Genomic DNA, 10,647 nt, shown 5'->3' on the forward strand with positions numbered 1-10,647 from the left:
GCCCTGATGGGCACTCAGCGTCTGAACACCGAGGACCCACCCTCCCAGAGGCCTCTTCTGCCCTGCCCCCTGCAGCCACCTGCTGCTTTTCTGCCAACACACTCCGGGGGTGACGTGGGGCCCCACTACCTGGGGACCGGGGATCCAGACTGTCTCTGCTGCTCTAGGGGACCTTCGTGGAAAGGAACATCCTTTCTGCACCTTGCGGGACCCAACCCTGGAGCCTCACTCAGGGTATCAGATATTCACACACACACACACACACACACAGGGCTTGATTCTTTTCTCCTCCTGCCTCCCCCACCCATTCCTGGCTGAAAGCTTCAGGCCAGGAGCCCAGGAAAGCCTGAAAAACCAGCTCTACCTGACTATGGGTACTTTTAAAATGTACTACAGCGTATTAAGTATTGATTATGAACATGATTTATGAGAAGCGACCCTGACACTTCTTTTTTAAGCAGTGGGACCAGTGAAAAGGGATACAAGGGGAAGGTACAAGCTTGGGAAGTATGTCTTGTCCTGATTCCTGAGCTAATCCTGCAAAGCTCTCAGGTTGTCAGGGAAACACTGAAAAATGCTGATAAGCAGCATAGGAACAGAGACACGTATCGACACGTTTGGGGAGGCAGGGGAGTGGGAATGACTTTCCTTTGGGTTCTGAGTTTCAGTGTCCTGGCCTCACTCCAAACCTTTCTCCACCCCGGGGCCGGGCAGGGAAGGAGGTAGGGCACACAGCAGTCCCCGCTCCTCCCCCGGAGCACCCCCTGGAGGAGGCTCGGCTCCAGCTCAGCTCCTCCCCAGGCCCCCAGAGACCTGTACCAGTCTGCTGCTCCCCAGAGCCCTGAGGTCGGTTCCCTGCAGAGGGTGGTCAGGTTAGAAGGCCATGTGCTTCTTCTGTCTTCTCTGCTGGAATAGATGGTCAATCGTTTATGTTCTGTTTTAATATTTTCAATACATGTCCTCCAATTTCCAGCCTAGGAAGCAGGGGAGGAAGAGGGAGCAGTCAAGAGGAAGGAGCCTTCGCCATCCCCCCCAGCCCGCCCACCATTCAGGCACACTGGAGCCATAGTGGCAGTGGGGGGGGGGGGGGCTGGACTCAGCAGAGGAACAGAATTCTGGCCCCCCCAGTCTGGCTCGCCGTGCAATGCCAGCCCAGAAGGCCAACTGGGGGGCCGTGGGAAGGTTTCCAGAAAGCAGGATAATCATGGCTGAAAAGAGGAAAGTCCCGGGGAACCCAAGACAAGTGGGTCACGGAAGGCCAACACCACCTTCAGACACCCCAAATGTAACTCACCAGAGATTTTGTTTATTTTGTTCTTTCCTTGTGTGACTGTTTCTGGATCTTTTTTTTTTTTTTTTTTTTTTTTTTTTAATTTTTTAAAGGTTGTTTGTTTGCTTGTTTATAGGAATGAGCAGGGAAGGGTCAGAGAGAGAGGGGGACAGAGAATCCAAACCAGGCTCTGTGCCAACAGCAGAGAGCCCGACGCGAGGCTCAAACTCACAAACCGTGAGATCATGACCTAAACCCAAGTGTGGTGCTTAACCGACTGAGTCACCCAGGAGCCCCCCCTGTTTCTGGGTCTGGATATACTCTCCTGGGGCAGGAATATGCTTTTGATTCTTATAAACCCAGAATTGCTTATAAATTCCTAATTCGGGGCCAGCGGGGCTCCAGGGTAGCTGCTGGCACCAGGCCTTTGGGCAACTTGACGTGCAAGGTTATTGCAGATGGGGAGGGACCACCGAGGCCCCAGGCCTTCTTACCGGGCTCTGGCAAGTTCTCGACTGTGTTTCTTGCCGTCTTTCACAGACACCGTTGCCCCCTTTTGTTTTCAGCCCCTTGGCCCATGCACTTGGAGAAGTCGACGCACCAGGTCCCGGAGCCCGTATTCCCTAGTCAGGGTTTGTTGTGGCCTGTTCCTTGCTCCTGTCTCCCAGAAGGTCTGCTCCTGGCCATCTGGCTCTGCCTTCTCTGGAAGGGAAGTTCCTGCTCATGAAGGAAAACATTTCTGCATATCTTTCTGACTCTTTTGTTAGCCTGAGAGCACAGCCCTTGAAGAAGTTACAGGCCAGGGAACTTGTCACCTTCCTCCTTTGTTTTGTTTGTAATCCCAGGTCATCCTGCAGGGATGAGGTAGGCAGGTTCTGCCTTTGGCTAACTGGATGATGTATATGTCCTCTCCTCCCTGAAATAGACCAAATGCAGTGATGGCCCCCTTCCTCATCTTTCCTGTTCCTCTGCTCTGAGACTTTCAGGCCTCCCCACTGTGGGCATAGCATTCTGATTTAAAATATATATAGTGGGAATGCAAGCTGGTGCAGCCAGTCTGGAAAACAGCATGGAGTTTCTTCAAAAAGCGAAAAATAGAACTACCCTACGACCCAGCAATGGCACTACTAGGCATTGATCCACGGGATACGGGTGTGCTTTTTCGAAGGGACACATGCACCCCCATGTTTACAGCAGCACTATCGACAATAGCCAAAGGATGGAAGGAGCCCAAATGTCCATCAATGGATGAATGGATAAAGAAAATGTGGTATATATATAGAATGGGAGTATTACTCGGCAATCAAAAAGAATGAAATCTTGCCATTTGCAACTACGTGGATGGAACCAGAGGGTATTATGCTAAGTGAAGTTAGTCAGTCAGAGAAAGACAAAAATCATATGACTTCACTCCTATGAGGACTTTAAGAGACAACACAGATAAACATAAGGGAAGGGAAGCAAAAAGAGTATAAAAACAGGGAGGGGGACAAAACATAAGAGACTCTTAAATATGGAGAACAAACAGAGGGTTGCTGGAGGGGGTGTGGGAGGGCCTGCGTGGGATTCTCTCTCTCCCTCTCTCTCTCTGCTCCTCCCCCTCCTCTATCTCAAAATAAATAAACTTTTTAAAAAAAGGAGAAAGAGACAAACCCGCAATAATATTAGCAGACGTGGGCACAGTCCTCTCAACAGAAATAGGAAAGCGGGAAGAAGTCTGAACGGCACAACTAGCTTGACCTAATTAACACGGTACCCAACAACGACAGAACGCACCTCTTCAACTGCACATTTAATAAGATGAACCACATAGTGAGCCATCAAGCAAGTGCCAACAAGTGGTAAGGGATTTACATCATTCGCAGGTAAGTATTCTGATCCCCATGAAATTAACCTAGGAATCAATAACAAAAAGCCAACTAGAAAATTCCCATCTCTGCCCCCAAATCTACCGTCAAGTTCTTTGCGACTCAGAGGCAAACTTGAAAGAAGGAAAGGGAGGATTTCTTGAGCCAGAAAGAAAGTTAGGAACTGTGAGCCAGAGGGATCGTTGAAGAGCCACCACCACCTAAACCCAGGGAAATGGCAAATGCAAGTATGTGTCCTCAGGGCCCGAGGTTATTTATTTATTTATGAAGATCGAAATGGCTTTATTAAGCGATTCGAGAATCAAGTTGCGTTTCATTTGGCATGTAGAGGGGACCTTTTAAGAACCTCCCTGGTTTTCAAAGCTGGTTAGAGAGGAAATACAGCCCTGACATTAAAAAGACAGAGATGAATTCAGGCTTCAGAACAAAGCCAGGACCCTGGCAGACTGGCCCTTCCTTATAAGAGGAACTAGGAAAACCAGAGATAAGTCTCAGGAACAAAGCTTGACTCTGCTCAGAAAAGGTGAAGGTGGGAAAAAAGCTCCCATTCGAAACGGAAACTCCAGATGGAAAGTTTCAATTTATACTTCCCAAAAAAGCAAGGACATCCCCAACCAAAAAGTTATGGCAAAATTTGATTTCAGAAACGCGACCCCTTGGATCAAGGCCACAGCAGAGACGGATGCTTTCCTGGAGACACTTTCCACCCCCAGGGCATGTGAGACACGCCCCCCGCCCCCAGCCCCATAGCAAAAACTGGTAACACCACCTGAAGAAAGACTCAATGATTTTTTTTAAGTCACAAACTACACAAGGAAACGACTCTCGGTGAGGCAAAGTCAGCAGATAAACAAGATTGGAGCCCCCCGCCCCCGCCCCAGTCCTTGCAATAACAGAACAGTTCAAATGAAATTATAAATCATACTTATACTTATGACTTACGTTTTATAATGTGCGAAACTACAAAGTGTATTTAAATCATATATAAATTTAAGTCACTTATAAATCATATTTAAATAACAGAACAGTTCGGCTGAGATTGTAAATCATATTTAAAGTATGCTTAAAACGATTATGTGAAGGAATAAAAACCATATGCAAAGAACAAGATTCCGTGAAAAAATAAGACTTGAAAATGAACCACACTGAAGTCCCCAAACTGAAAGTGATCCCCAAATGTCATTTAAAAACTAAAACCAACAGTTGAGCGAGGAGAATGGGGGTTAGACCAGCAGGAAGGTTTGATGGACGGGGAGATCAACGTAAGGGTATTTCACAGGGTGCAGTGCAGATGTATTCTGGGGGCAGGTAGAACCTGGAAGGGACAAAGGAAGGGCCAGGCTGGAATCAGGGAGGATTCCAGAGAAATGTCAGAGAAGCCAACAATGGGTTTTCCATCTGGGCACTTGCTAGACGTCCTGCCCCGGGCAAGCTCTGGCCCCGGCAACCTGAGCAGACTGTTCTCTGCTCACTTCTCAGAAGAGGCAGGGGTGAGTTCTCTCCTCTGATGCCCAGCCCAGAAGCTCGAATGTTCCAGAAGGAGCAGCCCCCAGCTGGAGAGGGAGAAGTCTTGGAGCTGCCGTGACGTACGAAAGCCCATGAGCCCGAGGAGCCAGAGAAAAGTGTCTCTCAGCAGATGCTAGTAAACTGAGATCACTTCCTGTGATGGTTAGACTGTGTGTCTTTAAATGTCCTGGCAATGGAGGGCACAGGGATTTATCTGGGTTATGATCTGCCCTTCAGGACCCTAGCTCAGCCCGGCCCAGCTGTGCCCAGTGTAACCCAGCCGTTCCCAGTACAGCCCAGCATGCTGAGTCCAGCAAATTCCTTGCTGTTGGAAGGACAGCAAGTGGGGAGGAAACGGGGGGAAGGCACAGGAAGAACGCAAAGGCAAAGGGACAGAGGGGAGGTCAGGTCTGCCCTGTTACACTGGGTCAAGGAGGATGAGTTCCCGTGGACACATGGAGGTCCCAGACCCCTAGTGTGTCTAAACCAAAGCAGGGCAGGTGCTCAGTTAGCACAGGGAGGCTCTGGGAGAGGAGGTGGGGGGAGCCCAGCAGCTCCCTGGACCCACCGAGCTCCTCCCTCCCCATCTGGGAACGGATGGCTCAGGGACAGGGGGAGCAGAGTCTGCCTCCTGGGACCAAGAGGCCACAGAGGCAAGGCTTAAGGAGGTGGGGCCTGCAGGCAGGCAGGTCTTTTGTGGGGGGGGGGGGGGGCGGGGGGCAGAGAGGAGAGCCCAGCCAGGGGAGGATGCAGGGGAGAAGCGAGAAGGCAGAAGCACAGAGGATGGGCAGGGATGGAGTTCTGTGTGTCTGCGGGCAGAAGCCGCAAGCCCAGGCCCTCTCCATCACCTCCACCCCCACCTCTGAGGCCCGCTGGGGTAGGTGATGGCTCCCTCAGGGCCCTCCTTGGCCACCCACAGGCTGCCTCAGGACTGGGTGCTTGGAAGGATCTTGCGGGGGGGGGGGGGGGGGATGAGGGCTGGGAAGGGGAGGCATCTCAGGTGAGAGGAGCGAGGTGGGGAGGGGCTGGGGAGGACGTGTCTGGACCACTGCCAGGTACAAAGGGTCTCAGCTCAGCCCATGGGGAGGGCGAGTTCTGGAAGTCCCCCATGGAGTGAAGGGAGCACCCGATGGGGAGTCAGCTCTGCGACTGGCCCTCCCCAAGCCTCCCTTTCCCTGCGGACACTTTGGGCGTGATCATGCCTAAAAGCCTGGAGACCAAGAAGCAGGCGGGATGCACCCCTGGGGGCCCCCAAGACCACCCTTTCCTCCCACACCCGGGTGCCTTCAGAACAATGTTCCTGACTGGCTGAATTGAGACCTTGCGCCCTTCCACCCTTGGGCGCCCTGTTATTGGGGTTACTCTTGGTTCCCGGGGGCTCCCTGGCCTAGGCGAGAGGTGAGCGGGAAGACAGCGAGCGTCCCGATGGGTGGTGGACGTCAGCCAGGACAGCCTCCCAAAGATTGACTGAGAAAGGCTTCCTCGCTGCAGTGCCCACGCAGGCCACACGGGGGCAGCGCGGGGCTGCGTTTCCGTGCCTCCCGCTCCCCAGGGCAGCTATCCCCAGAACCCCAGAAGGTTGGGGAGCGGGTTGCCAGTCCCCACCCTCACCCCTGTCTCCACCTCCTCTCCACGCACTGCCTCTGCAAAACGCCTTAGGATGTTAAGTGCCGTGGGGAAAGCGGCAGGTTTCCAAAAGGCAATAAATAAGAGAGGGGCGGATCTGAAAGGGCCCCTGAAATCCTCTAGGCCCCAACGCCTGGTGGGTAGCTAGGGAAAACTGAGGCACAGAGAAGTGAAGTCACTTGCCCAGTATTGTCCAGCTCCAAGGCTTCCGGCTCGTTTTTCTCTCCAGGCACCCACTGCCTCCCTCATTCCACTGCTGGCTATCTGGGGATAGGGCGCCCCAGGCTTCGCTGTGGGCTGACTGCTGCGAATCAACTAGAAAGCCAAGGATGCACTAGATGGGAGCGTGACTAATATGGGGGAGACCTTCTCATGCAGGTCAAGAAGTGGGAGGGTGGGTCGAATCCAGGAGGCCATCATGGAGGAGGAGGCCACACTTGAACTTGGCCTTGGGGCGGAGTAAGATGCTGATTCAGTTGAAGAGCTGGGAGGGGACCCATGGCGGGGGGGGGGGGGGGGGGGGGGGGGGGGGGGGGGGGGGGGGGGGGGGAGGAACAGTTTGGGCAAAGGCAGGGAGGCAAAAAACGATTGAGCATCGGTGAGATACATGCTCTCAGGGGAAGGAGGAGATCAGAGGCCGGCCAGAGAAGTTTGCCCACATCCTGACGTCCACGCCGGCTGCCGAGGTCTCCGTCTTTAGAACTGGGGGCTGGCTTGGGTTTGGAATTTTCCTGAATTCCATTATGTTGAAAGTACAGAAAATGGCAGTTCTCCAGATTATCTCATTTGGAGGTAGGAGTAAACAAATGGTCTCCATGGCAACGGTGAGATGTCTGGCTGCCCCCCTGAGCTCTGGAGGCCAGCCCCGACCGAGGAAGGCGGCCACTCCCCATTCCTGAGTCATGACTCGAACTCGCAGCGCAAGGAGGAGCTGCGGCCACAGGGGGGCCTCTTCTTAACCTCAGAACTGGCTGCTGGGACAGCCCCGGATTCCTGGGCTCTGAGAAAGCCTCAGACAGAAGTGGGAGGACCCCGTGGAGTGGGCAGCCCCACCTGCTCCCTCCCGCCCCCCCCCCCCCCCAGGAAGACAGGGGCTCTCCCAGAGGCCCAGCAGCATGCCTGGCTTAGCCTCGTCCTGTCCTGTCCGGGTGGATGCAGGTCACAGAAGGGGATGCAGGGAGGTGGGAGCAGCAGGCCACCGTCATGTCTTGACCAGGGAAGAAACGGGCTAAGCAGGTAATCAGGCTAAGCAGGGTTAAGACGGGCTGGTTGGAGCGACTTGGCTGGGCTCAGGCCAGGGGCTGTCCCGGTTGTCTGGCACCTGGACCTGGGGTGACCCATGAAGGAGGTGGTCTGGAGCAGGGGCTTGGATGGGGCTGGCTTGCATATGAAAGGCTCATTCACAAGGGGGATGTTTGCCCTCTCTAGGAGAAAGCTGGCCCCGGGAGGGCCGAAGGACCCCCGAGAAGTCAAAGCATCATGAAATACAGAAATGAAAACCATGATTAGTACAGGGCTGGTGGCGAGGAACGGTCGGGATCAGGGGGCAGAGGCAGCAGGATGGGGGCTTCGGGGAGGTAGGGAAGAGGAGAGGAGTGAGAGAGTGGCTTGGGAAGGGGGAGGGAGTGGCTGTTTAGTCAAGGTGGCCCAAGGATGAGACTCCAAGAGAGGACCTGAAGGAGGCAGTGAAGGGGCGGAGGGAACCGCCGTGCAAGAGGCAGAGTGGGAGGGCAGGGGAGGTGGGTTCCAGGGTTGGTGGGACGGGCAGCGGTGATCGGGTGGGAGCTCAAAGATTTCGTCTACATGGGCTGGCTACTGTGACTGAGGTGGGAGCCAGCGGGGGAGGGGGCCAGTGGGGGGAGGGGCCCAGTGGAGGAGAGACCTAGCAGAGGAGAGGCCCAGCAGGAGAGTGACCCTGATGAGGAGGGGCCCAGTGGTGGAAGGACCCTGAGGGGGAGGGGCCCACTGATGGAGGGACCCTGAGGGGGAGGGGCCCAGGGGAGGAGGGGCCAGAGGGGGAGGGGCCCAGCGGGGTAGGGCCCAGTAGGGGAAGTCCTAGAGGAGGAGGGGCCCAGCAGGAGAGGGACCCTGAGGGGGAGGGGCCCAGCGGGGTAGGGCCCAGTAAGGGAGGCCCTAGAGGAGGAAGGGCCCAGCAGGAGAGGGACCCTGAGGGGGAGGGGCCCAGGGGAGGAGGGACCAGAGGGGGAGGGGCCCAGCGGAGTAGGGCCCAGTAGGGGAGGTCCTAGAGGAGGAGGGGCCCAGCAGGAGAGGGACCCTGAGGGGGAGGGGCCCAGGGGAGGAGGGACCAGAGGGGGAGGGGCCCAGCGGAGTAGGGCCCAGTAGGGGAGGTCCTAGAGGAGGAGGGGCCCAGCAGGAGAGGGACCCTGAGGGGGCGGGGCCCAGGGGAGGAGGACCCAGAGGGGGAGGGGCCCAGAGGGGGAGGGGCCAGAGGGGGAGGGGCCCAGCGGGGTAGGGCCCAGTAGGCGAGGTCCTAGAGGAGGAGGGGCCCAGCAGGAGAGGGACCCTGAGGGGGCGGGGCCCAGGGGAGGAGGGACCAGAGGGGGAGGGGCCAGAGGGGGAGGGCCCAGAGGAGGAGGGGCCAGAGGAGGAGGGGCTAGAGGGGGAGGACCCCAGCAGGGGAGGGCCCAGCGGGGCAGGGCCCAGTGGGGCAGGGTCAGACCCCAAGGGCTGGGAGGAGGGGGGATGCTCAGTTAGTGTGGAGATGTGGTGGCCCCACCTGGACACGCACCAGCCGAGGCCTGGGAGCCATCAGCATAGAGGTGGCGGTGTAGACCATGGACTGGGTAACGCAGTCACAGGAGAGGACAGCTAGCTAAGAGGGCTGAGGACAGAGCGTGTCCCCCTCCTCCCCCCCACCCCACCCCCCCCGCCCCAACATTTCAAGATCAGACAGAAGAGGCAGAGCCAGGAGGGAACTGCTCTGGAGGCCGGGGTCTGGGGTCTAGGGTCTCCCCAGTGAGAGCGTCTCAGGAGGAGGGGAGCAGGGCCTGGAGACAGTTGCCGACGGTCTTTAGGGATGAACGTCCCCAAGGGATTCGCTAGGGCACACTAACTTAGAACCGCTTTCAGTGAAATGTTAGTCACCCCCAAAAAAAGAATTCCATCCTCTCCTAAGCAGACCTGTATCACCAAAAGATGGTGCTGAATTATTATATGTAAAATCCTGTTAGTAAATATTTATGGCAATTTGTGTTCTCTGTTAAACAGGAACCTGCATCATGTCTTCCATTCTACTTCTTGGGCCCGCGATGTCTAACGTATTTATCATCGGCCCCTTTGCACGGGCGAGAAGGTGAAGGAGGCATTCCCGGCTGGGGTGACGGCCGTGAGGCCCCGTGCACCCAAGCGCTTGGCCCGGAGGCTCTGGGGGCGCCCTGGCGGGTCTTTGGCATGCTGCCATTGTGCCCACGCCATCTGGGGGAAGCCGGGTCACGAGTTCCAGCTTGGCCTCTCACACACAGGAAATGCAGTGGCCTGGGGAAGGGTGGAGGTCACAGCAGGAAGAGGTCACTGCCCTCAGTTCCTCTCCTAGGTGGCGCCCCATGGCTGTTGCAGTTCTGCATTGCTGGGGTGACACTCCGATCTGTATCTGTCTGCCGCCCGAGGCCCCGGGTCCAGGCGGCAGGGACCGGGCCTGCTGTCCTGGGAACCTATCTCCAGGCATCCAGTCAGCGCTCTGTAAATACTTGGTGAAAGAAGCCAGTGAAGGAATCGGCGAATGAGCCAATTTGCAGCCCCCACCCCAAAGTCTGGCCCAGTGCCTTGTGCAAAGTAGATGTTCTGAAAACATTTGCTAAAAAATTAAGTGTTGACTCTTTGCACACTTTCTAGCTGAAGTGTGTCCCTTGGGGCCTTTGGGACGGTGGGGCGGGGCCTCGGGGAGGGCAGCCCACTTCTCAGGACGCTGCTGGCCCTGTAGGCGGCCCCAAGTCTTCCTCATCCTATAGGCGGGAGGCTTGGACCACTGTGCTGCCAGACCCGCTGGGCAGAACAAAGTCGTGTTTATTTCCTTGTGTTTTCCCTAGAAGCTCCACTCACGGTGCAGAGCCCTTGATGGATGGGGTCTGCAGAAGCAAGCCTATGGCCCAGAAGGCCCAGACCCATCCCTGAGGGTCTTCAAAATGGGAGCTGAGGGGGTAGGAAAGGAGTTTGGAGGCTGCAGGGCTCTGTGGGCGGCGGGGGTTGCAGATGGACACTGGAGCATCACAGTTAAAGGCATTGACTTTGAAGTTAACAGGTGAAAAATCTGAGTCGCCATTCTCCTGTTTCTGGGGACCGGAGTTGTGTGATCTCAGGCAGGTGTGCAGCCTCTGATCCCGTCTGTACTTTTGTAGACCGTTGTCTTAACTCTGACGC

At 56.0% G+C, this 10,647-nt stretch overlaps 2 long non-coding RNA genes across 2 annotated transcripts; one reads left to right on the forward strand and one right to left on the reverse strand.

The window, feature by feature from the left end:
• Nucleotides 1-824: 824 nt before the first annotated feature.
• LOC122202444 lies at nucleotides 825-6,993 on the reverse strand. The gene is made up of 3 exons (XR_006194670.1): nucleotides 6,878-6,993; nucleotides 1,765-2,186; nucleotides 825-974 (listed from the first exon to the last, which is right to left on the reverse strand). It is a non-coding gene; the product is annotated as an uncharacterized LOC122202444 (long non-coding RNA).
• A 2,284-nt stretch (nucleotides 6,994-9,277) lies between these two features.
• LOC122202680 lies at nucleotides 9,278-10,096 on the forward strand. The gene is made up of 2 exons (XR_006194791.1): nucleotides 9,278-9,583; nucleotides 9,824-10,096. It is a non-coding gene; the product is annotated as an uncharacterized LOC122202680 (long non-coding RNA).
• The last annotated feature ends 551 nt before the right edge of the window (nucleotides 10,097-10,647 follow it).

This window comes from Panthera leo, chromosome D2 (assembly GCF_018350215.1).
Source record: "Panthera leo isolate Ple1 chromosome D2, P.leo_Ple1_pat1.1, whole genome shotgun sequence".
NCBI classification, from domain to species: domain Eukaryota; kingdom Metazoa; phylum Chordata; class Mammalia; order Carnivora; family Felidae; genus Panthera; species Panthera leo.